At 45.3% G+C, this 23,059-nt stretch overlaps 2 long non-coding RNA genes across 3 annotated transcripts in view; both read right to left on the reverse strand.

The window, feature by feature from the left end:
* Positions 1 to 2,981: 2,981 nt before the first annotated feature.
* Positions 2,982 to 3,713, reverse strand: LOC131381316 (uncharacterized). The gene is made up of 2 exons (XR_009209976.1): positions 3,464 to 3,713; positions 2,982 to 3,185 (listed from the first exon to the last, which is right to left on the reverse strand). It is a non-coding gene; the product is annotated as an uncharacterized LOC131381316 (long non-coding RNA).
* Positions 3,714 to 5,242: 1,529 nt separating this feature from the next.
* LOC116484228 (uncharacterized) overlaps positions 5,243 to 23,059 on the reverse strand; it is a 41,343-nt gene continuing 23,526 nt past the window's right edge. For both annotated transcript variants that reach the window (XR_009209978.1, XR_009209977.1), the window contains 2 exons: positions 7,571 to 7,822; positions 5,243 to 5,419 (listed from right to left, as the gene is read on the reverse strand). This is a non-coding gene — a long non-coding RNA (uncharacterized LOC116484228). The remainder of the gene's footprint in view (positions 5,420 to 7,570; positions 7,823 to 23,059) is intronic.

Consider the following 23,059-nt stretch of genomic DNA (forward strand, 5'->3'; position numbering starts at 1 on the left):
CCAGCACTTTGGGAAGCTGAGGTGGGTGGATCACTTGAGGTCAGGAGTTTGAGACCAGCCTGGTTAACATGGTGAAACCCTGTCTCCATTAAAAATACAAAAATTAGGCCGGGCGCGGTGGCTCACGCTTGTAATCCCAGCACTTTGGGAGGCCAAGGCGGGCGGATCACGAGGTCAGGAGATCGAGACCATGGTGAAAGCCCGTCTCTACTAAAAATACAAAAAATTAGCCGGGCGTGGTGGCGGGCGCCTGTAGTCCCAGCTACTCCGAGAGGCTGAGGCAGGAGAATGGCGTGAACCCGGGAGGCGGAGCTTGCAGTGAGCAGAGATCGCGCCACTGCACTCCAGCCTGGGCGACAGAACGAGACTCCGTCTCAAAAAAAAAAAAAAAAAAGAAAGATATTGCGAAATTGGAGAGGGTCGGCAAGCATTCTGAGTGGATGAAAGGTTAAAAGAAAAGGTCTAGAGAAAAGGATGTAATAGCAATCTTAAATGTGTGAGGAGATAATTATTTATTTGCTCAAATGTGTGACTTATAAAGGCACACCTTCTCTATAGGACTGTTTCCTTATATGTAAATGAGGGGCCAAACTGGGTGACTTTACAGTCCTGTCAGCCATAAAGATCTATGACTTCCTGAGAGGGGGCTGCCACGCTCTGTATCCACTGTGGGAGATGAAGAAGGACGGAGGAGCTGAGCAGTTTAGCTGTAGCCTGTAGTACCAGCTACACAGGAGGCTGAGGCAGGAGGACCACTGGAACCCAAGAGTTTTGAGGCTGCAGTGCACTATGATCATACCTGTGAATAGCCACTGCATTCCAGCCTGGGCAACACAGCCAGACCGCATCTTTCTTTCCTTTCTTTCTTTTCTTCTTTTGACGGAGTTTCACTCATCACCCAGGCTGGAGTGCAATGACGTGAACTTTGCTCACTGCAACCTCCACCTCCCAGGTTCAAGCGATTCTCCTGCCTCAGCCTCCCAAGTAGCTGGGATTACAGGCGTGTGCCACCACGCCCACCTAATTTTTGTATTATTAGTAGAGACGGGATTTCTCCATGATGGCCAGGCTGGTCTCAAACTCCTGACCTCAGGTGATCTGCCCACTTCAGCCTCCCAAAGTGCTGGGATTACAGGCATGAGCCACTGCCCCTGGCCTCTATTTACTTATGTGAGTTTTCTTTTTTTTTTTTAAATAGGTTTTTGGGGAACAGGTGGTGTTTGGTTATAGGAATAAGTCGTTTAGTGGTGATTTCTGAGATTTTGGTGCACCTACCACCTACGCAGTGCACACTGTACCCAGTGTGTAGTCTTTTATCCCTCACCCCCTTCCCACCCTTTACCCTGAGTCCCTAAAGTCCATTGTACTCATCTCTATTAAAAAAAAAAAAAAAGGCCAGGTGCAGTGGCTCATGCTTGTAATTCCAGCACTTTGAGAGGCCAAAGTGGGCAGATCACTTGAGGTCAGGAGTTCATGATCGGCCTGGCCAACATGGTGAAACCCCATCTCTACTTAAAAAAAAAAAAATTAGCCAGGCATGGTGGTGTCTTGGCTGTAGTCTCAGCTACTCAGCAGGCTGAGGCAGGAGGATCACTGGAACCCAGGAGGCAGAGGTTGCAGTGAGCTGAAATTGAGCCACTGCACTCCAGGCTGGGTGATAGAGCGAGACTCCGTCTCAAAACAAAAACAAAACAAAAAACAACAACAGCAGCAAGAAAAGGCCAGGCTCAGTGGCTCACACCTGTAATCCCAGCACTTTGGGAGGCCGAGGTGGGCAGATCACTTGAGGTCAGGAGTTCGAGACCAGCCTAGCCAACATGGTGAAACTCCGTCTCTACTAAAAATACAAAAATTAGCTGGGTGTGGTGGCTTGCTCCTGTAGTACCAGCTACTCAGGCGGTTGAGGCAGGAGAATCTCTTGAACCTGGGAGGCAGAGGTTGCAGTGAGCCAAGACTGCACCACTGCACTGCAGCCTGGGGGACACAGCCAGACCTTGTCTAAAAAAAAAAAAAGAAGAAGGAAAGAAATAAATTCTTTTCCCATCTTTCATTATTATTATTTTTTGAGACAGGGTCTTCCTCTGTTGCCCAAGGTAGAGTGCAGTGGCACAATCACAGCTCATTTCAGCCTCTATCTCCTTAGGTTTAAGCGATCCTCCCACTTCAGCCTCCAGGTTGCTGGGACTACAGGTGTGTAACACCACACCCGACTAATTTTTTTTTTTCTTTTCTGTATTTTGTAGAGATGTGGTTTTGCCATGTTGCCCAGGCTGGTCTCAAACTCCTGGGCTCAAGCAATCTACCCACCTCAACTTCCCAGAGTGATGGGATTACCACCACACTTGGCCCTTTTCTCATTTTTAAATTGGGTTGTCTTTTATTGTTGAGTTTTAAGAGCTTTTGTTTGTTTTTGCCATCCTGTGCCACTCTGTCACACAGGATGGAGTGCCATGGTGCCATCTGGGCTCACTGAAACCTCCAACTCCTGGGTTCAAGTGGTTCTTCTGCCTCAGTCTTGAGTGAGCCACGACGCCTGGATAATTTTTGTATTTTTAGGGAGATAGAGTTTCGCCGTGTTGGCCAGGCTGGTCTCAAACTCCTGACCTCAGGTGATCTGCCTGCCTTGGCCTCCCAAAGAGCTGGGATCATAGGCATGAGCCACCGTGCCCGGCTGAGTTTTAAGAGTTCTTTATACTAGATACCAGCCCCTTATCAAGTGGCACAGAGCAACTGTGGCAGAGGGCCTGCAGAGATAAGTTTGTGCCCCGTAGATATACACTAAAACATTTTGGAGAAATGGAAAAATATGGGTTGATACTTTCCATTGCAACAGAATTCTTTTAAAAGACAAAAGAACCTTAGATATCCTCACCAAATTTCAGGATGAAGAAAACAGATATTGGAAATTCTTGCTCTAATCTTACCTAAGGGGGTATTAGTCAGTGCTGTTTTAGTTGCAAAAACTAAAAACTCAACTCAAATTAGTCATGGAAGAAAGGAATTTATTGGCTGAGCAGAGGAGAAGTTAAATCCTGAGGTGAATTCGGGGTTCCCAAGATGTCTGGGCCTCCTCGCTCCCCCTCTTCCAGCTCCACCCCTGATCACTGGCATCATTTCCTGGCCAGGCCCTTCTCTAGCCTTCAGTGTGGCAAGAAAGCAACTTCATTTCCGGCTATCTCAGAGCACTGCATTCAACAGAAAACAAAGCAAGCCCTTTCCTTGGAGTTTACAAATGACTCAGGATTCACTCCGATTTGACCAAGAGTCAGAACCTTAATTGGCCAAGCCTGAAGTCACTTGTCTACCCCTGATGCTGGGAATAGAATGCATGGATGAGAGGGAGGTGGGTGGTTCCATGAAAAGGAAATTCAAGCACTTTCCCTAAAAGAAGGGGGAATGGATGCTGAAACAACACGTCTCCCACAAAGGGAGCAGACACCGGGCTTGTGAAGCCACCCCATACCTTCCCCACAGAACTGGGTTTCCCTCGTTGGTGCCCCTGACGGAGCCTTGTCTTCACCCTCCATTATGTATTCATCATGTGGCATCGTCATTGTTTCCTCCTCTGTCTCCAGAGTGTCTTCTCTTAGTTCTCAGCTAGTAAGGGAAGGAGGCTGGGCATGGTGGCTCACGCTTGTAATCCCAGCACTTTGGAAGGCCAAAGTGGAAAGACTGCTTGAAGCCAGGAGTTTGAAACCAGCCTGGGCAACAAAGTAAGACTTCCGTCTCTACAAAAAAGAAAAAAAAAAGTTAGCTGGGCATGGTCATGTGCACCTGTGGTCCCAGCTACTTGGAAGGCAGAGGCAGGAAGATTGCTTGAGCCCAGGAGTTTAAGGCTGCAGCGAGCTATGATTGCACCACTGCACTCCAGCCTGGTTGACAGAGTGAGACCTCATCTATAAAAAATTTTTTTAAATGCAGGGGGGGAAGGAAATAAGGAGGTAATTACTGAAAGAATGAAAGGTCATGCTAGAAATATACCACAAAATGCAATGGGGACTCAAAGAAGGGCAAGATTGAAGGGGACAGGAAATCTATTCTGGGGTGTCTTTGAGGGCCCTGAGAAATAAAACAAAGGAGTGGCAACAGGAACCCAAATATCGTCTTTATTACTGCTAGAGGGCTGGGCTGGAGGACATAGCTTTAGACCTGTGAACTAAGTGAGCTGCTAATGCAAATCCCACTAAGAGGCAGGCTCACCAGCCTAGCCATGGCAGCCCTCAACCACAGAAAGCCTCCTTTAGTCCTGCAGGAGTGCAGCCCCCTCAGCGAGAGCAGTGGGATTTTGTACCCTGCATGCGGCTCACCCCCAAGGCGATGGAGGGGCCCACTGGCCTACACAGGACCAGTTTCCCCTTCCCACCTACCTATCCAAGCAGTCATCTTTTATTTTCCCTGGGGCAAAGTAATAGAGGGGTGGAGAGAAGGCAGGAATGTTGCCCTAGTGGAGCTCCCTGAACGTGGGAGGAAACCAGTAAGGTTTCCAAAAGCTCGTGGAGACAGTGGCATTTAAGATGGGCCTCTCTTAAGGTCCTGAGCAGGAGGAAATGCAGAGACTCTGGGCCAACACTCCTAGATGTGGCTTCTGGTCACCCCCACTGTCAAGGTGGCTCCACTCTTGCCCCATGGCTCTCTGTAATAACTGCCCTCTTGCCTTGCCTCCTGGCCTGGGTTGCTACGGTGCAGTAACTCTACAGCTTGGTACTTGGGTCTCGACTTGCTCATACATGTTTGTGCAACTCTGTGCCCTAAGATTCTCTTCCAGCTATAGCTGGCTCTGTTCCTCTGCACCTGCCACACTGCAATGAGCAGATCTATTTCCAGGTCTGGCAGCCCCTGCTGCTGGGCTCCTTCCCATAGTGGTAAACTGGGCCAGGCTGAAGAGATGATATTAACCTAAACTGAGCCAGAAACTCATCAACTGCAGGGAAGGGAGGAAGCAGGAGTGTGTGCTTCACTTTGCTTCCTAGGGTCCAGACCCCCGACTGCCTGCTGGGAAAACAGGGGCAACTCTTGCCCACATGAAGCAGGGAGCCTCGCTCCTGAGGCAGGGCACTGGTGGAGGCTGCCTGAATGTGTGTTCTCACTGGCGACTTGGATCTCGTCCTGAGAAGAGTTGACCCGAGGTGTCTTTGGCCTTGCAATTCCACATACAGCCCCCTCCTTGATGACAAAAACAGATGCTTCCATGAGGAGTTTTTGAATTCGGAAGAAATAACCTGCTATGAGGAACAGTCTCACATACTGAGGAGTAAGAGGACGAATATTGTAAACATTTTTCATTCTGAATAATAGATGAATAGAGCTTTGGATTGTCCATGTATCCTGAAGGGAAGAAAAGGCACTTATTTGCTGCCTTTTGGCATGATAGTCGAAGCCCAGGGGTGGCATCAGACTGAAACGGCTTGCTCTCCAAGTCCTGCGGGAAAAGGGACCAAGGCATAGACATGAGAGCTAACGACAACCAAATTCAAGCAGGCCCACTTAACCCTCTGCACAATGCCTGACCTCCGCTGTAATGAGAAATGATTTCCACACATGCTGCTGCTAAGATAATAAACAGGTGCTTCTGAACTCTCTGCCAGAGCCCAAACTAGAAGACATGATCTGTAGCTTGGGATCTGAAACCTGCAGGCCATGAGGAAGGATACACAGAGGGCAAGGACGTCAGCTAAGGGACAGCAGCGAGGGATGGCTGCAGAGGGGGTGTGCAGAGCTCCAGCAACATGCAGGTGGAGAGAGTCCATGCTCTAACTCCCAACACTGGTTATCCACACCGGGATACTCTGTCGAGTTGCATGACAGAATCTGTTTCAGGGTGGGCTCCCTGGAGGCTGACTTTGAGATGGAGATTCGCATGCAAGGAGTGTACTGGGGCTGCTCTCAGGTTCAGCACCTACAGGAGAAGGTAAGGAAGCAGATTTGCTCAGAGCGAGAAGCTGGGCTGCAAGGCAGTCTCGACACACCCCTCAGCTGAACCCATGGAGGGTGTTGAAGCTTTAGAAAGGTCTCATGGCTGTCCCAGCTTCAGATGCCCCCAGCCCACACTGAGCTGAGGGGCCAGACCTTTGTACCCCAGCTTCAGCCAGTCACTGGGTGCATACTGTCCCCAGAGGGGTGGTGGGACATTGGGTGGGGAAGCTGTCTTCACTTGGGGGCAATTGCTGAGGAGGGCTGTGAGCCAGCAATCCTCCCAGCAGCTGGGGCAGAGCCTCTGTCTTGAGGGGGATCTGGATTGTGTATCGGGGCTCCACAGCCTCTCGTGCCACTCAGATCCACTCCTCTGGGTAAGTTCTCGGAGCAGCTCATCTTTCTCTGGAACAAACTAATGGTTCATCAGATGACCACAGCCCCCACCACTGCAGCTGTTCTTGAGGCCTCACCGATACTCCCCATCTCCCTCTTCTATCCATTTTATCTTTATTTATTTATTTAGAGACTTGTTCTGTTGCCCAGGCTGGAGTGCAGTGGTGTGATCACAACTCACTGCAGCCTCCACTTCCCAAGCTCCAGTGATCCTCCTGCTTCAGCCACCTGAGTAGCTGAAACTACAGGTATGTGCCACTACACCCAACTAATTAATTTTTTTTAAGAGATGAGGTCTCACTATGTTGCCCAGGCCGATGCTGAATTTCTGAGCTTGAGTGATCCTCCTGCCTCAGGCTCCCAAAGTGCTAGGATTACAGGTGTGAAGCACTGCACCTGGACTTCTATCCATTTTATTTTATTATTTTATTTTATTTTATTATTTTATTTTATTTTATTTATTTTATTTTATTATTTTATTTTAATTTTTGAGACCGAGTCTCACTCTGTTGCCCAGGCTGGAATGCAATGGCACCATCTCGGCTCACTGCAACCTCCACCTCCCAGGTTCAAGCAGTTCTCCTGCCTCAGCCTTCTGAGTAGCTGGGATTACAGCCACATGCCACCACGCCTGGCTAATTTTTGTAATTTTTTTTTTAGTAGAGACAGGGTTTCACTATGTTAGCCAGGCTGGTCTCAAACTCCAACCTCAGGTGATCCTCCTGCCTTGGCCTCCCAAAGTGCTGAGATTATAGGCATGAGCCACTGTGCCCGCCTCGGCTTCTATCCATTTTAGATTCTCTTCCCTGCAGGAAGCACCTCAGCTGAGCCCCTGGCCACCATACCCTTTTCAGGCCATGGCTGCTGCACCTGTGCATTTACCATCAACAAGGGGCAAAAGTGTACAAAGACATATTCCTTCTGGCTCCCACTGTGCAACTGCAGCCCCATCTCTTCCTGGTGGGCAGGGTCCACTACTTCTGCCAGGATGGTGGCTCCTGCTTCTTGCCTACTGGTTCCTTGGTGTACTTTTGCTGTATCCCTTGATGGAAACATTTCCTTATTGGGAACCAGAACCTAAAACCCTCAAAGCTTAGAGTTGTGGTAACAGAAATACCCTAATGGGATTAATGTAAAGTGAAGCCGCTCCTATCTCTACCCCTTGGTTCCTGGACCTATATATTCCTCCCAGTGGGACATAGCACCTTATTGGTTGTTGATTAGAGTGTACACTGTGCCTTGGAAGGTGGTGCCCCCTCCTTACTTGGTATCATCGTCTCTGAGCTGGCATCTCAGCTATGCCTTCAACAACCCATTTCTTCTCTTCATTCAAGCCAGTCTCTTCTGGGTTGTGCAGAATGTGACAGGACCAGTGATCCCATGGTCACGTGCCATTGTCATGCCTCCTTTGCTGTGCAATGAATGGGCCCTTGGGTCTGATGTGATGTTACGTGGGATCCTATGTCAGTGGGTAAAACACTCAGGAAGCCCTCAGATAGTGGCGTTGGCTGAGGCCCTGCAGGCAGAAAAGGTAAACCATGTGTCCATTCTAGTCAAAATAAATTTCTGCCATTTCTAGGATGGAAGGGACCCACTGTAGTCAACTTATTATCAAGTGGCTATTTATTTACTTTGAGAGCTACTGCCATTTCCGAGGATCAGCACTGATGCATTGCTGGGAGGCTGAACATTCAGCAGTGGCGGTAGCTACATCAGCCCTTGTGAGTGACAGCCCATGCTATTTGGTCCATGTGTTTGTCCCCATCCCTGCCACCACAGTTGTTCCTTCACATGCCCATTGTGTCAGTTCTGGGGTGGCTGATGGCATCTGGCTGACATGAAATTGGCTAAATCATTCTGTCTAGCTGGTTGTTTGGTGTTTCTTTCATGTTAGATGCTCTCTGGTGGTCCTCTTCACACTTCCTAACTACTCAAATAGTCCATCCACATGCCTCTGTCCCAGACATCCTTGTCCTTGATCTTCTAATCTTTCTCCTTCCAGACCCCTGATCAACCCGTCAAGGCAGTTGCTAGTAGCCATGAATGAATATAAAGTGTACCCTTGGGCTACATGTCTTTCCATATGAAGTGGATGAACAGATGCACCACTGAGAGGACTGATCCACTGGGGGGATTTCCCTTGCCACTGTCTGTTAAGATCAGCCTGTGGTGGGCTGTATTGTAGTCACAGTTCATTTTTGGCTTGCACCCACATACCAGTCTGACCCATCTGTGAATCAAGAAAAAGCAAAGGCTTTCCTCTTTTGTCAGCTGATCATAAAGGGACTTTGCCCCCTGTGCAACCACAGGCATGAGCTGAGGGAGAAGCACTGGTGCTACACTGGCAGGTGACATGTGTGTCTAGGCCACCTGACTGTGTAGCTCTGTTCATGCCCAGTTCTGGGCATACCATTTCTATCTTACTATGGATTATGGCTAGGCCCATTCAACTTTATGTCTTGGTGAGTTTGATAGGCAGAACCTAACTAATAACGAACGGTTCTAGACACATGGTCACTTGGTGCTCCTTGGTGAAATGTTCCATCTTTGCCAGGGTTTAGTAGCCCTCCAGGAGCTATTCTTCAAAAGGTGTCTAATTCTCTGCTGCAGATAGTATGGTCTTGCTCCAGAACCCTGAAGACCTATATTATGATTGTCCTGCTGGGGCTTGCTAGAAACTCCACCTTGGATAACTGTAATATAATGGAATGAGCAGATCCTTAGCAGAGGTGCTTCCTGAGGTTAAGGGGAATCTAAAACGGACAGTAGAGGAAGAGAAATGATGAGGATCAATTAAAACATCAAGACTGCAGGGTCTGCCACTTGAAGCAACTGGACCTGCTGCAGAGCCCTCTCCTATTCTGGGCCCCCCAGTCAAAGATGGCAGCCTCTTGTGTTACCCGGTATTAGGTTAAGCAATATTCCCAGTTGTGGAATATGCTGCCTCTAAAATATGAATGGATTTACTAGAAGTTGTGCTTCCCTCTTCCTTGTGGTAGGTATGAGTTGCAGTAATTTGTTCCTTGCTTTAGAATGTTTCAGCACGCGTAGACCACTGGACTCCTAAAAAGTTCACTGATGAGGCAAGCTCTTGTATATCACAGGACGTTTCTTCCACTTTCTAGAGTGTATGTGTCTCACCCAAAGTACTTGACACTTATTGCTCATCTGGCCTCATTAGCAAGATGCATATGATATCATCAACATAGGAACTAATATGAAGTTCTAAGAAATATTCAGACAGTTCTCATGTTTTTAGACTGTATTTTGACAGAGTTAACACAGCCCTGTAGGAAAACCATAAATATATACTTTTATCAATTCCAAGTGAATCTACTGTTTCTGATCTCCCTTTTGGTGGGGATGGGAAATCGTGCATTTGCCAGATCAGTGGTCAGTTCCCTTACACTGTGTAGACTATGTAAATCCACTCTATCATGGATGCATCTGGCACAGTGGCTGCAATTGGGATATTTGGTTCTTTTGTTGTAGTCTACTTTCACACTACAGGACATACCTGGATCTCATAGGGTCCAGTTGGGTGAATTAAATGGAGATTTGAGGGGGGGGGCACTACCCCTGCATCCTTTGTTCTTTAAGGTGGCATTAATCTCTGCCATTCCCCTGGGATGCAGTATTTTTATTCATTTAGAGACAGAGTCTCGCTCTGTTGCCCAGGCTAGAGTGCAGTGATGCGATCTTGGCGTACTGCAACCTTTGCCTCCCGGGTTCAATGACTCTCATGCCTCAGCCTCCCAAGTAGCTGGAACCATAGGTGTGTGCCACCATGCCCGGCTAATTTTTTTGTATTTTTAGTAGAGATGGGGTTTCACCATGTTGGCCAGGCCGGTCTTGAACTCCTGGCCTCAAGTGATCCATCTGCCTTGGCCTCCCAAAGTGCTGGGATTACAGGTGTGAGCCACTGTACCCAGTCTGCCTTTTCTTTCTTATGTTGGCTGGTTGTATTAGTTGTCTACTGTGGAATAACAGATCACCCCAAGGAGCACACTCATTTGGTGGGCTTTCATCTTAAAAGGAACAAAGGCAGTGTGTGTCCAGGTATAGGCTGGTACATTTGGTGGTGGGAAAATGAGGCAGTTCTGGTCTAATTGTTTATTTATTTATTTATTTTTTTCCGAGACAGGGTCTCAATCTGTTGCCCAGTGCAGTGGCGAGATCATGGCTCACTAACTCCTACTGCCTCAATCTCCTGGGCTCAAGTGATCCTCCCACCTCAGCCTCCCAAATAGCTGGGATCATAGGAGTGCTCCACCCTGCCTGGCTAATTTTTAAATTATTTTTGGTAGAGACAGGGTTTTGTCATGTTGCCTAGACTGGTCTCAAATTCCTGGGCTCAAGTGATCCTGGAATTCCCAAAGTGAATTGGCTTCCCAAAGTGCTGGGATTACAGGCATGAGCCACTGCACCTAGCCTGATTTGCTTCCATTTTCTCATTAAACAAAGCAGGTCATCAGCTGAGATGTGAATCTCAGTAATACTATCTGTATCATGAGACCTGTCTCCTTGGCCATAATTACCACAACTGGACCAGGAATGAGCTCCTAATCCAAGTGAAGGCACTTGATTCTTTTGGGAGCTTGAAGTGAGGATTCAAAGACATCAGTGTCAATTAGTGCTCAAACTGGAAAGATTTGTAAATTTAGAAACTGGGTCAGACATTTTTCTTTATATAAATGGAAAAGCTGAGAAGATTAGGCAGGGGTTGGGTGAAAGAGTAAAGCAGAAAGGAAGTAGAAAAGTAGAAAGAAAATAAGAGTCCACATAGACTTGGAGTTGCAAAAGAGGAATTACTTAGGTTCCTGTCCTAAGGTTTGAGTCCTCTGAGAAGATGCCCAGATAGGACTAAATGTGCAAGAGATGTGCTGGGAAAACACTTGTGAAGGGAATAGGAAGGAGCTGGAAGAGCCTGGGAGAGCTGCAATGCAGCTGTAGCCCCTGCGAGGAGACGGGAAGGGAGGAGGGCTGGGTTGAGGAGGTGTTAGAATGCAGTGTAGCTCTTTCTTTTTCAGAGACGGTCTCCCTTTGTTGTCCAGGCTGGCCTCAAACTCCTGAGCTCAAGCAACTCTCCGACCTCAGCCTCTTGAGTAGCTGGGACTACACGTGCATAACCATGCCCAGCTTAGAATGTAGTGTACTTCTAAGAAAGCTCTGGAAGAGCTGATGAGGTGTGCTTCTGCCAAAGCCACCTGTCAGAGGAGTCCCCCATATCCCAGAAATGGGCCTGCCTTAGTATGGCAGGCCTGCACTCAGTCACCGGGTGGGAGCAGCTCACAGGAAGGGTGGTCTCAGTGCAAATGCAGTGACAGAATTTCATTGCCCAGCAGCAGGGGGCCATGTTACGCTCCCTGCATTCAGAGATGTGAGCAGCGCACTCTCATGGCCACAGCTCCCAATGCCTTTTCAGTTCCTTTTTCTACCACCTCATGATGCACAAGTGCCTTTCCTGCCCGTGAATTCTGAGCTTCTTGAGACACTCCTGGATCTTTCAAATTCGATTCCATATTTATGCTTAAACTACTCTGAGTGGATTCCAAGTACTTGCAACAAAAACAACAACAAAAAACATAGATTGAAATAGTAACAAGGAGACTATAATCTAAATTTTCTATATAAGAGGGGATGGAAGGAGGTAATAATAATTCTAGCATTTATTCCTTATACCCCATAGAGGGTTCTATAGTTTGTAATGTATTTTAACTTACACAATCTCATTTGAGTCTTACAACAACCTCTGAACACAAGTTAAGGCTGGCATCATTATCTGTATTTCACAGATGAGGAAGATAAGTTTCAGAGACAATACAAATTATGCTGAATTGAAAAAAAAATGGACACCGGGCGAGGTGGCTCACGCCTGTAATCCCAGCACTTTGGAAGGCCGAGGCAGGTGGATCACCTGAGGTCAGGAGTTCGAGACCAGCCTGACCAACAGGGAGAAACCCTATCTCTACTAAAAAATACAAAATTAGCTGGGCATGGTGGTACATGCCTGAAATCCTAGCTACTTGGGAGGCTGAGGCAGGAGAATCGCTTGAACCCGGGAGGCGGAGGTTGCAGTGAGCCGAGATAGTGCCATTGCACTCCAGCCTGGGCAAAAAGAGCGAAACTCCACTCAAAAAAAAAAAAAAAAAAAGACAAACCATATAAATATTAGCTTCTACCTATAAAAGCAGTGAGCCAAAAGCAGCACTGCATTCCTGGAGAGATTGCAGAAATTAGTGCCACCACTAATAAATGATTTGAAAGACACAGAGCTGATGATTTCCATTCAGCTTAGCTCTCTAGCCTGTGCAGATCCAAGATGGATCCAAGAGAATGGCATGGATTATTATAAACTCAATTAGGTTGTGACTCCAATTGCAGCTGCTATTCTAAGTGTGCCTTCATTCATGAAGCAAATCAATGCATGCCTTGGAGCAAAGTATGCAGCTATTGATCTGATGAATGCTTTTTTCCTCAGTAATTTTTAGTAAAGACCATCAAAAGCAGTTTGCTTTGAGCTGACAGGGCTAGCTATACCTATTCGTTATCCAAACTCAGGACTGTATCAATTCGCAGTCATCTGTCATCATCTAGTTTGCGGAAACCTTGTCCTCTTCTCTACTCCACAGGACATCACATTCGTCTAATGTGTTGATAATATGCTGATTAGAAGTAGTAACTATTCTAGCCACCTTGACGAGACATATGTGTGCCAGAGGGTGGGAAATAAATCCCACAAACATTCAGTGAAACTTCTGGGGGGCCTAACGGTCTGGGGCATGTTAAGCTGGGCCCTACTACCACTAAGAAAGAGGCACAATGCCCAGTGGGTTTGGATTTTGGAGGCAATGTATACCTCATTTGAATGTTCTTCTCTGACCCATTTTCTGAATAACCTAAAAGGCTATCAGTTTTGAGTGGGGCCCAGAACAAAAGATGACACTGTCATGACAATCCCTGATTTATGTTCAACTTAAATTTTTTTACTTCACCAATGATGTGAAAGCGATGTGCATTCAGTAGAAGCTGTATTTCGAATGATGGATTTTGATCTTTCCCTAGGTGAGTGATATGTGGTGCGACGCTCTCTCGTGATGCTGGGCAGCTGAGTGCAGCTCTGCCAGCCACAGAATCACTAGGCTGGATGACCAATACTCTATGGTGGGCTGTCTGGACAGATCACTTTGCCCAACTGTAGGCCAATGTAAGTGTTCTGGGCATGTTTAAGGTAGGCTAGGCTAAACTATGATATCCTGTAGGTTAGGTGTATTCAGGGCATTTGTGACTCAGGATATTTTCTTTTCTTTTTATGAGATAGGGTCTCACTCTATCTCACCAGGCTGGACTGCAGTGGTGCAAGCATGGCTCTCTGCACCCTCAATCTCCTGGGCTCAAGCCTTTCTCCCACCTCAGCCTCCCACATAGCTGGGACTACAGGCGTGTGCCTCCATGCCTGGCTAACTTAAAAAAAAATTTTTTTTGTAGAGACAATGTCTTGCTATGTCACCCAGACTAGTTTCACACTTCTGGACTTAAGTGATCCTCCAGCTTTGGCCTCCCAAAGTGTGGGGATTACAGGCATGAGCCATTGCACGTGGTGAAATTTTTGTAATTATATGTTGCCTCAGCATCCGTTTTAAATATAGGTTAGTCTTTCTAGCAGGACTCAGTCACCCTTGACACATTTTCCAGTTCTCCACCTCCTCCTAGTTCCTCAGTGTGATCAGTCTAGATACCTGCCTTATACAACCACCTCCTGATGACCATTTCCCTGTGGACACCTAGATACTACCTACGTGACTTGCTCCACCAACCCCCTCGCCCCAGATGGACTGCCCAGACATGCTGCAGTGACCACCTCTGAGTCACAGCATGACCCCATGGTACTTGTGCCTGCTTGCTCTAAACTTACCAATTAGAACTCCTATCAGACGCAGTGGCTCATGCCTGTAATCCCAATACTGTGAGTGGCCAAGGTGGGAGGACTGCTTGAGACAAGGAGTTCGAGACAGCCTGGGCAACATAGCGAGACCTTGTCTCTACCAAAAGTAATTTAAAAATTAGCTAGGCATGGTGGCACACTCCTGTGATCCAGATATTTAGGAGGCTGAGGTGGGAGGATTGCTTGAGCCTGAGAGGTAGAGGGTGCAGTGAGCTGTGATAGCGCCAGTGCACTCCAGCCTGGGCAACAGAATGAGACTCTGTTTCAAAAAACCAAAAACCCACTGGGCATGGCAGCTTATGCCTGTAATCCCAGCATTTTGGGAGGCCAAGGCAGGAGGATCATCTGAGGTCAGGAGTTTGAGACCAGCCTGGGGAACATGGCAAAACCCTGTCTCTACTAAAAATACAAAAATTATCCAGGTGTGGTGGCGGGCACCTGCAATCCCAGCTACTTGGGAGGCTGAGGCATGAGAATTACTTGAACCCTCAAGGCGGAGGTTGCAGTGAGCCAAGATGGCACCACTGCCTTCCAGCCTAGGCGACAGGGTGAGACTCTGTCTCAAAAAAAAAAAAAAACCAAAAAACCAAAAAACCACCCCCCACCCCCCAAAAAAAACAAACAAAAAAACAAAAACTCCTCTCAGGAAACCTGCTTGGGTAATGGCCTGGACCCAATACAGACATTAGCCCTCAGGCTCCTTGCTTTCTCTCTCACTCCCTGCTCCCCAGCTAAGCACGTGTGTCCTGGCCGGCTCTCCTCTCCCCACTCCCCAGCTAAGCACCCATCCATGTCCAGGCTGGCTCTCCTCTCCCCACTGGCCCTGAGAGGCATGCTGCCCTCTTCTCTGTAAGAGATCTGTAAGCAATACACTACTTCTGTTACTTCATGTGTTTTGCTGTGTTGCCTCCTCTGCAACTCACCTGACCATCACACCTGAACCCAACTCTCATTCCATAGAGGGTTCTCCTACAGAATGGCTATCTTCGTAGGAATAAACTGGACACAAGTCAGACAAGAGCCACACAGGTGTCTGCCAGTATCAACAAGTTTCCTGTGAGACAGACACCTGGTCATGGGTCTGACACTTAGGAATTAGGCCATCTGCCAGATAATGAAGTATCCTGTCAATGGCACACTGCAAACATCCATGGCCACCTCTCTTGGGGCCCTGGAGTCAGGACAGGGCTAGAATTTACAGCCACTCTCCAGAAAGAGGCCTCAAGATGAAATCAGAAGAAACACAATACTATCTTCTGCAGGTAACTATTCTTTTGAGATACAGCTTCGAGCATGTCACTTGGCCCTAGTGGACACTAAAGCCCTTGGCTGTGGGCCACCAAATTATCAAGTGTCCTGAGCTAAGCCTAAATATCATTATTTATTAACGATAAATTAAATTGGGTATTATATGACTCATCAAGCCAGAAGGTTGCACTCCATCTACTTAATGATGGAGTCATTATGAAATGGAAATGGTATAAATGAGATTGGGTCTGAGCAGGTCCTAAATGCAGAAGCAAGTTCTCTGAGTAACTACTTCCGCTACATTGCCTATTCTCTCTCAACCCACATCTATGGCCTCATGGGGAATCCCCTATCACCAGTTGACCAAGGAGGTAAAAATTAAAAAAAAAAAAATTCAAGTCTGGCTGGGCACGGTGGCTTACATCTATAATCTCAGCACTTTGGGAGGCCCAGCCGGGAGGACTGCTTGAGCCCAGTAGTTCGAGAACAGCATGAGCAACATGGTAAGATCCCATCTATACAAAATAATAATAATAATAATAATAATAGCCAGGTGCGGTGGCATGCACCTGTGATCCCAGCTACTTGGGAGGCTGAAGCAGGAAGACCATTGGGGCCCAGGAGGTTGAGGCTGAAGTGAGTAGTGATCGTGCCACTGCACTTCACCCTGGGCGACAGTGAGACCCTGCCTCAGGAAAAAAAAAAATTCAAGTCTGGTTCCTTGTTACAGATGTTTCTGCATCACATATTGCTATAACCCCACTCAAGGTGGTCCTGAGAACATTGGTCAAAGGAAATCTTCCGAGTGGGCAAAACTTTGAGTGGTGCATCTGGTTGCTCATTTTACCTAGAAGGAGAGATGGTCAGAGTTGTAGCTCTACATTAGAGGAACATGATTGGAAAAGGGTAAAAGTTTGAATGCTTTGTCATTAAAACTGGGAGCAAGTGAAGGGTGTCTACTCTCCCTACTTCTATCCAACATTGATTGTATTGAAGGTTCTAGTCAGTGAAATAAAGCAAGAAAAAGAAACAAGTACAGTACTATGGCTTGAATGTCCTTTCCAAAACTCATGTTGAAACTTGATCCCCAATGTGGCAGTGTTGAGAGGTGGGGCCTTTGAGGGTGATTGGATCAAGAGGGTTCTACCCCCATGAATAGATTAATTCATAGATCAATATATTAAAGGGTTACTTAATTAATGGGTTATCATCAGAGTGAAACTAGTGGCTTTATAAGAGGAAGAGAGACCTGAGCATAGCACATTAGTATGTTCAGCCCCCTCGCCATGGGACACCCTGTGGCCACCTCAGGACTCGGTAGAGTCCCCATCAGCAAGAAGGCTCTCACCAGATATGCCCTCTCAACCTTAGATTTTTGAGCCTCCATAACTATAAGAAACAAATCTTTTTTCTTTTTTTCCCTTTAAAAATGTGTATAAATGTAAGGGATACAGGTGCAGTTGAGTCACATGAATATACTGCATAGTGGTGAAGTCTAAACTTTTAGTGTCACCATCACCTTCTTTTTCTTTATAAATCACCCAACTTCAGGTATTCTGTTATAAGCAACAGAAAATGGACTCATACATACAGACTGGAAAGGAAGAAGCAAAATTGTCTTTATTTGCAGAAAACATAATTGTGTATATAAAAAACTCTAAGGAATTTATCAAAATAAGCTATTAGAACTAATAGGAAGATTGTGGGACAGCCGGGCGCAATGGCTCATGCCTGTAATCCCAGCACACTGAGAGACTGTGGCAGGTGGATCATTTGAGGTCAGGAGCTCGAGACCAGCCTGGCCAATATGGTGAAACCCTGTTTCTACTAAAAATACAAAAATTAGCCAGGCATGGTGGCACACGCCTGTAATCCCAGCTACTCAGGAGGCTGAGGCAGGAGAATCGCTTGAGCCTGGGAGGCAGAGTTTGCGTGAGCTGAGATCATGCCATTGCACTCCAGTCTGGGTGACAGAGTGAGACCCTGTCTCAAAATAAATAAATAAATACATAAATAAAAGAAAGAAACAAAGAAAGAAAGATTGTGGAATACAAAGTCAACATAAAAACTATTATATTTTGGCTGGGTGCAGTGGCTCACACCTATAATCCCAGCACTTTGGGAGGCCAAGGCAGGCAGATCACCTGAGGTCAGGAGTTCGAGACCAGCCTGACCAACATGGAGAAACCCTGTCTCTACTAAAAAATACGAAACTAGCTGGGTGTGGTGGCACATGCCTGTAATCCCAGCTACTCGGGAGTCTGAGACAGGAAAATCACTTGAACCCAAGAGGCAGAGGTTGTGGTGAGCCGAAATCGCGCACCATTGCTCTCCAGCCTGGGCAAAACTCCGTCTCAAAAAAAAAAAAAAAAAAACTTTTATATTTCTATATACTAGCATTGAAGAATTGGAAATTGAAAAATTTTAAATACCACTTGCAACGGGACCAAAAATCAGAAAAACACTTAAGGATAAATTAAACAAAATCATGCAAGACCTGTACACTAAAGCTAAAAAAATGGCTGAGAAAGTTAAATGGAGGAATAAATAAATAAGAGATATGCTATGTTCATGAATTGGGAAGACTCCATATTGCTAAGACATCAATTCTCCCCAGATTAATCTAAAGATTCAATGCAGTCCCAATCAAAATCCCATCAGGCATTTTTTTGGGGTAGAAATTGACAAGGTGACTCTAAAATGCATATGGGAACACAAGGGACTCAGAACAGGCAAAAAATATTGCAAAACAAAGAACTAGGTTGGAGGACTTATATTTAATTGATTTCAGTACTTACTTTATAGCTACACTAATTACTTTATTAGCTATACTAATCAAGATAGGGTGCAACTGGCATAAGGACATATAGATCAATGAAACAGTCTAGAAGTAGGCCCACACATATATGGTGAACTGGGTTTCAACAAAGTGCAAAGGCCTTTAGAATGGGGAGAAAAAGACAATCTTTTCAACAAATTATGTCACAGCAACTTGATATCTATATGGGGAAGAAATGAACTCCCATCCTTACCTGATATCATATACAAAAATTAGCTCAATATGTATCATTGATATAAGTGTAAAAATGAAAACCATAAAATTTCTAAAGGAAAACATAGACCTCTGTGATGTTTGGACAAGCAAAGATTTCTTAGGACAAAAACCATTAAAATTTTTTTTTTGATGCACTGAACATCATCAAAATGAAATATTTGTATTCTTCAGACACAAGTAAGACAATGAAAAGGCAAGCCCGGAACTGGAGAAAATATTTTCAAAACATCTGAACAAAGGGCTTGTATCCAGAATATATAAACAATTTAAATAATAAAAAATAATTTTTTAAATTTAAAAATGGGCAAAATATTTCAAAAAACAAGTCATAAAAGAGATACAAATGGTCAATAAGCACATGAAAAAGTGCTTAGCAAGACTACTCAACAAAGAAGTACAAATTAAAACCACAATGAGGCCGGGCACAGTGGCTCACGCCTGTAATCCCAGCACTTTGGGAGGCTGAAACAGGTGGTTAGGAAACCCGAGGTTAGGAGTTCAAGACCAGTCTGGCCAACATGGCGAAACCTTGTCTCTACCAAAAATATAAAAATTAGCTGGGTGTGGTGGCACATGCCTGCAATCCCAGCTACTTGGGAGGCTGAGGTAGGAGAATCGCTTGAACCCGGGAGGTGGAAGTTGCAGTGAGCTGAGATCGTACCATTGCACTCCAGCCTGGGTGACAGAGCAAGACTCCATCTCAAAAAAACAAAACAAAACAAACAAAACAAAATCAACCAAAAGAAAAATCACAATGAAATACTACTATAAGGCTGGGTGTGGTGGCTCATACCTGTAATCCCAGTACTTTGGGAGGCCAAGGTGGGTGGATTACCTGAGGTCAGGAGTTCGAGACCAGCCTGGCCAACATGGTGAAGCCTCATCTCTACTAAAAATACAAAAAATTAGCTGGGTGTGCTGGCAGGCATCTGTAATCCCAGCTACTTGGGAGGCTGAGGCAGGAGAATCACTTGAACCCAGGAGGCGGACGTTGCCGTGAGCCGAGATCGCACCATTGCACTCCAGCCTCGGCAACAAAAGTGAAACTCCGTCTCTAAATAAATAAATAAATTTAAAAACTGACAATATGGAGTACTGGCAAGGATGCAGAATAATCAGAACTCTCATACACTGCTGGTGGGAATACAAAATGGTAAAACTACTTTGGAAGCAGGTTAGCAATTTCTTAAAAGGTAAAACAGCACCACTGCACTCCAGTCTGGGTGACAAGACAGAGCAAGCCCCCTCCCAAAAAAAAAAAAAAAAAGTGAAACACCATACAACCTAGCAATTCCTTTTCTAGGTATTTACCTGAAAGAGTTGCATGCAAATATTCATAGCAACCCAACCTGGAAATAATCCAAATGTCCATCAAATGGATAAACAAATGTCAATATATTCATACAATGGGATAATAAGCAAAAAACTACCGATACAACAAAATAGATGAATCTCAAAACCATTACACTAATGGAAAGAAGCCAGATACAACATACTATATGATCTCATTCATATGAAATTCTAGAAAAGGCAAAACTATAGTGATAGAAAGCAGATTATGGCTGTCAAAGGCCAGGGGTTGGGGAAAGGGACTGGCTGCGAAGGGGCACAGGGAACTTTTCACAATGATGGTAATGTAATGTTTCACAGCATAATTGTGGTAGTGAATCTATGATTACCCCCTTGACTGCCTGGGGAGTTTTCCTTTTGCAGCATAGGAAGAGAGAGCCCAAGTGAAGGCCAACTGACTCCTTGAGTTGAGGACAAGGAGTTGGAAAGTCATAGAGAAGTTTGAGAAGCTGTTCCCTCTGTGGGTCTGGGGCCCTTGCTGGTCATTAGGCTCGTAATACAGGAAGAAGTCCTGGAACTAAAGCAGAGAAGAGTCAGTACAAGCTGGAATGAGCCAGTTACCTCTGCCTTTATTTATCACTCCATCTGACTGCAGAGTTTCCAAAAGTATAATGGCCCTGTTTCATTTCTGCTTTCCAAACAAGTTTCTGTTTGGCCAACTGTATATGTGGAGGAGAATTCTGGGAAATACCTAGTTTGACCAAGTTGACAATAGAACAATACGGCATCCACACACAAAATTTAAAGAACCATCCTTCATTACAAAGTACTTACTTATGTAACTTTTCTTAGTGTTATCTCAATAAAAATGAAAAATAGGAGATCTGATGACCAACACTGTATTTTCTAGCCTAATAATATTCAACTAATAATACTAATCGAAAAGAATGATCAGTTCTACCTATCTCATTATGAGAAGTCTCCAACATATTTTTATAACTTTTTTTTTGAGACAGACGCTCACCCTGTTGCCCAGGCTGGAGTGCAGTGGTATGATCTCGGCTCACTGCAACCTCCGTCTCCCAGGTTCAAGTGATTCTCCTGCCTCAGCCTCCCGAGTAGCTAGGATTACAGGCAACCGCCACCAAGCCCTGCTAAGTTTTGGCATTTTTAGTAGACACAGGGTTTCACCGTGTTAGCCAGGATGGTCTCAATCCTCCCTGACTTTGTGATCTGCCTGCCTTGGCCTCCCAAAGTGCTGGGATTACAGGCGTGAGCCACCACACATGGACACAATTTTGTGATTTTTAATGACATTTGAGATACATATGCATGTCGTTTTAGTCTTTTTTTTTTTTTTTTTTTGAGATGAAGTCTCGCTCTGTGACCCAGGCTGGAGTGCAGTGGCACGATCTTGGCTCACTGCAACCTCTGCCTCCTGGGTTCAAGCAATTCTCCTGCCTCAGCCTCCTGAGTAGCTGGGATTACAGGCGTGTGCCACCATGCCCGGGTAATTTTCGTATTTTTTAGTAGAGATGGAGTTTCACCATGTTGGTCAGGCTGGTCTTGAACTCCTGACCTCGTGATCCGCCTACCTCAGCCTCCCAAACTGCTGTGATTACAGGCATAAGCCACCACGTCTGGCTTGTTTAACTCCCACACAATAATAATGGGAGATTTTAACACCCCACTATCAACATTAGACAGATCAACGAGACAGAAAGTTAACAAGGATATCCAGGAATTGAACTCAGCTCTGCACAAAGAGGACCTAATAGACATCTACAGAACTCTACACCCCAAATCAACAGAATATACATTCTTTTCAGCACCACACCACACCTATTCCAAAATTGACCACATAGTTGGAAGTAAAGCTCTCCTCAGCAAATGTAAAAGAACAGAAATTATAACAACCTGTCTCTCAAACCACAGTGCAATCAAACTAGAACTCAGGATTAAGAAACTCACTCAAAACTGCTCAACTACATGGAAACTGAACAACCTGCTCCTGAATGACTACTGGGTACATAACGAAATGAAGGCAGAAATAAAGATGTTCTTTGAAACCAATGAGAACAAAGACACAACATACTAGAATCTCTGGGACACATTCAAAGCAGTGTGTAGAGGGAAATTTATAGCACTAAATGCCCACAAGAGAAAGCAGGAAAGATCCAAAATTGACACCCTAACATCACAATTAAAAGAACTAGAAAAGCAAGAGCAAACACATTCAAAAGCTAGCAGAAGGCTAGAAATAACTAAAATCAGAGCAGAACTGAAGGAAATAGAGACACAAAAAAACTCTTCAAAAAATTAATGAATCCAGGAGCTAGTTTTTTGAAAAGATCAACAAAATTGATAGACCGCTAGCAAGACTAATAAAGAAGAAAAGTGAGAAGAATCAAATAGATGCAATAAAAAATGAAAAAGGGGATATCACCACCGATCCCACAGAAATACAATCTACCATCAGAGAATACTACAAACACCTCTACACAAATAAACTAGACAATCTAGAAGAAATGGATAAATTCCTCGACAAATACACCCTCCCAAGACTAAATCAGGAAGAAGTTGAATCTCTGAATAGACCAATTAACAGGCTCTGAAATTGTGGCAATAATCAATAGCTTACCAACCAAAAAGAGTCCAGGACCTGATGGATTCACAGCTGAATTCTACCAGAGGTACAAGGAGGAACTGGTACCATTCCTTCTGAAACTATTCCAATCGATAGAGAAAGAGGGAATCCTTCCTAACACATTTTATGAGGCCAGCATCGTCCTGATACCAAAGCCTGGCAGAGACATAACCAAAAAAGAGAATTTCAGACCAATATCCTTGATGAACATTGATGCAAAAATCCTCAATAAAATACTGGCAAACCGAATCCAGCAGCACATCAAAAAGCTTATACACCGTGACCAAGTGGGCTTCATCCCTGGGATGCAAGGCTCGTTCAACATACGCAAATCAATAAATGTAATCCAGCATATAAACAGAACCAAAGACAAAAACCACATGATTATCTCAATAGATGCAGAAAAGGCCTTTGACAAAATTCAACAACCCTTCATGCTAAAAACTCTCAATAAATTAGGTATTGATGGGACGTATCTCAAAATAATAAGAGCTATCTATGGCAAACCCACAGCCAATATCATACTGAATGGGCAAAAACTGGAAGCATTCCCTTTGAAAACTGGCAC

This window comes from Hylobates moloch, unplaced genomic scaffold (assembly GCF_009828535.3).
Source record: "Hylobates moloch isolate HMO894 unplaced genomic scaffold, HMol_V3 SCAFFOLD_15, whole genome shotgun sequence".
In the NCBI taxonomy this organism is placed as follows: domain Eukaryota; kingdom Metazoa; phylum Chordata; class Mammalia; order Primates; family Hylobatidae; genus Hylobates; species Hylobates moloch.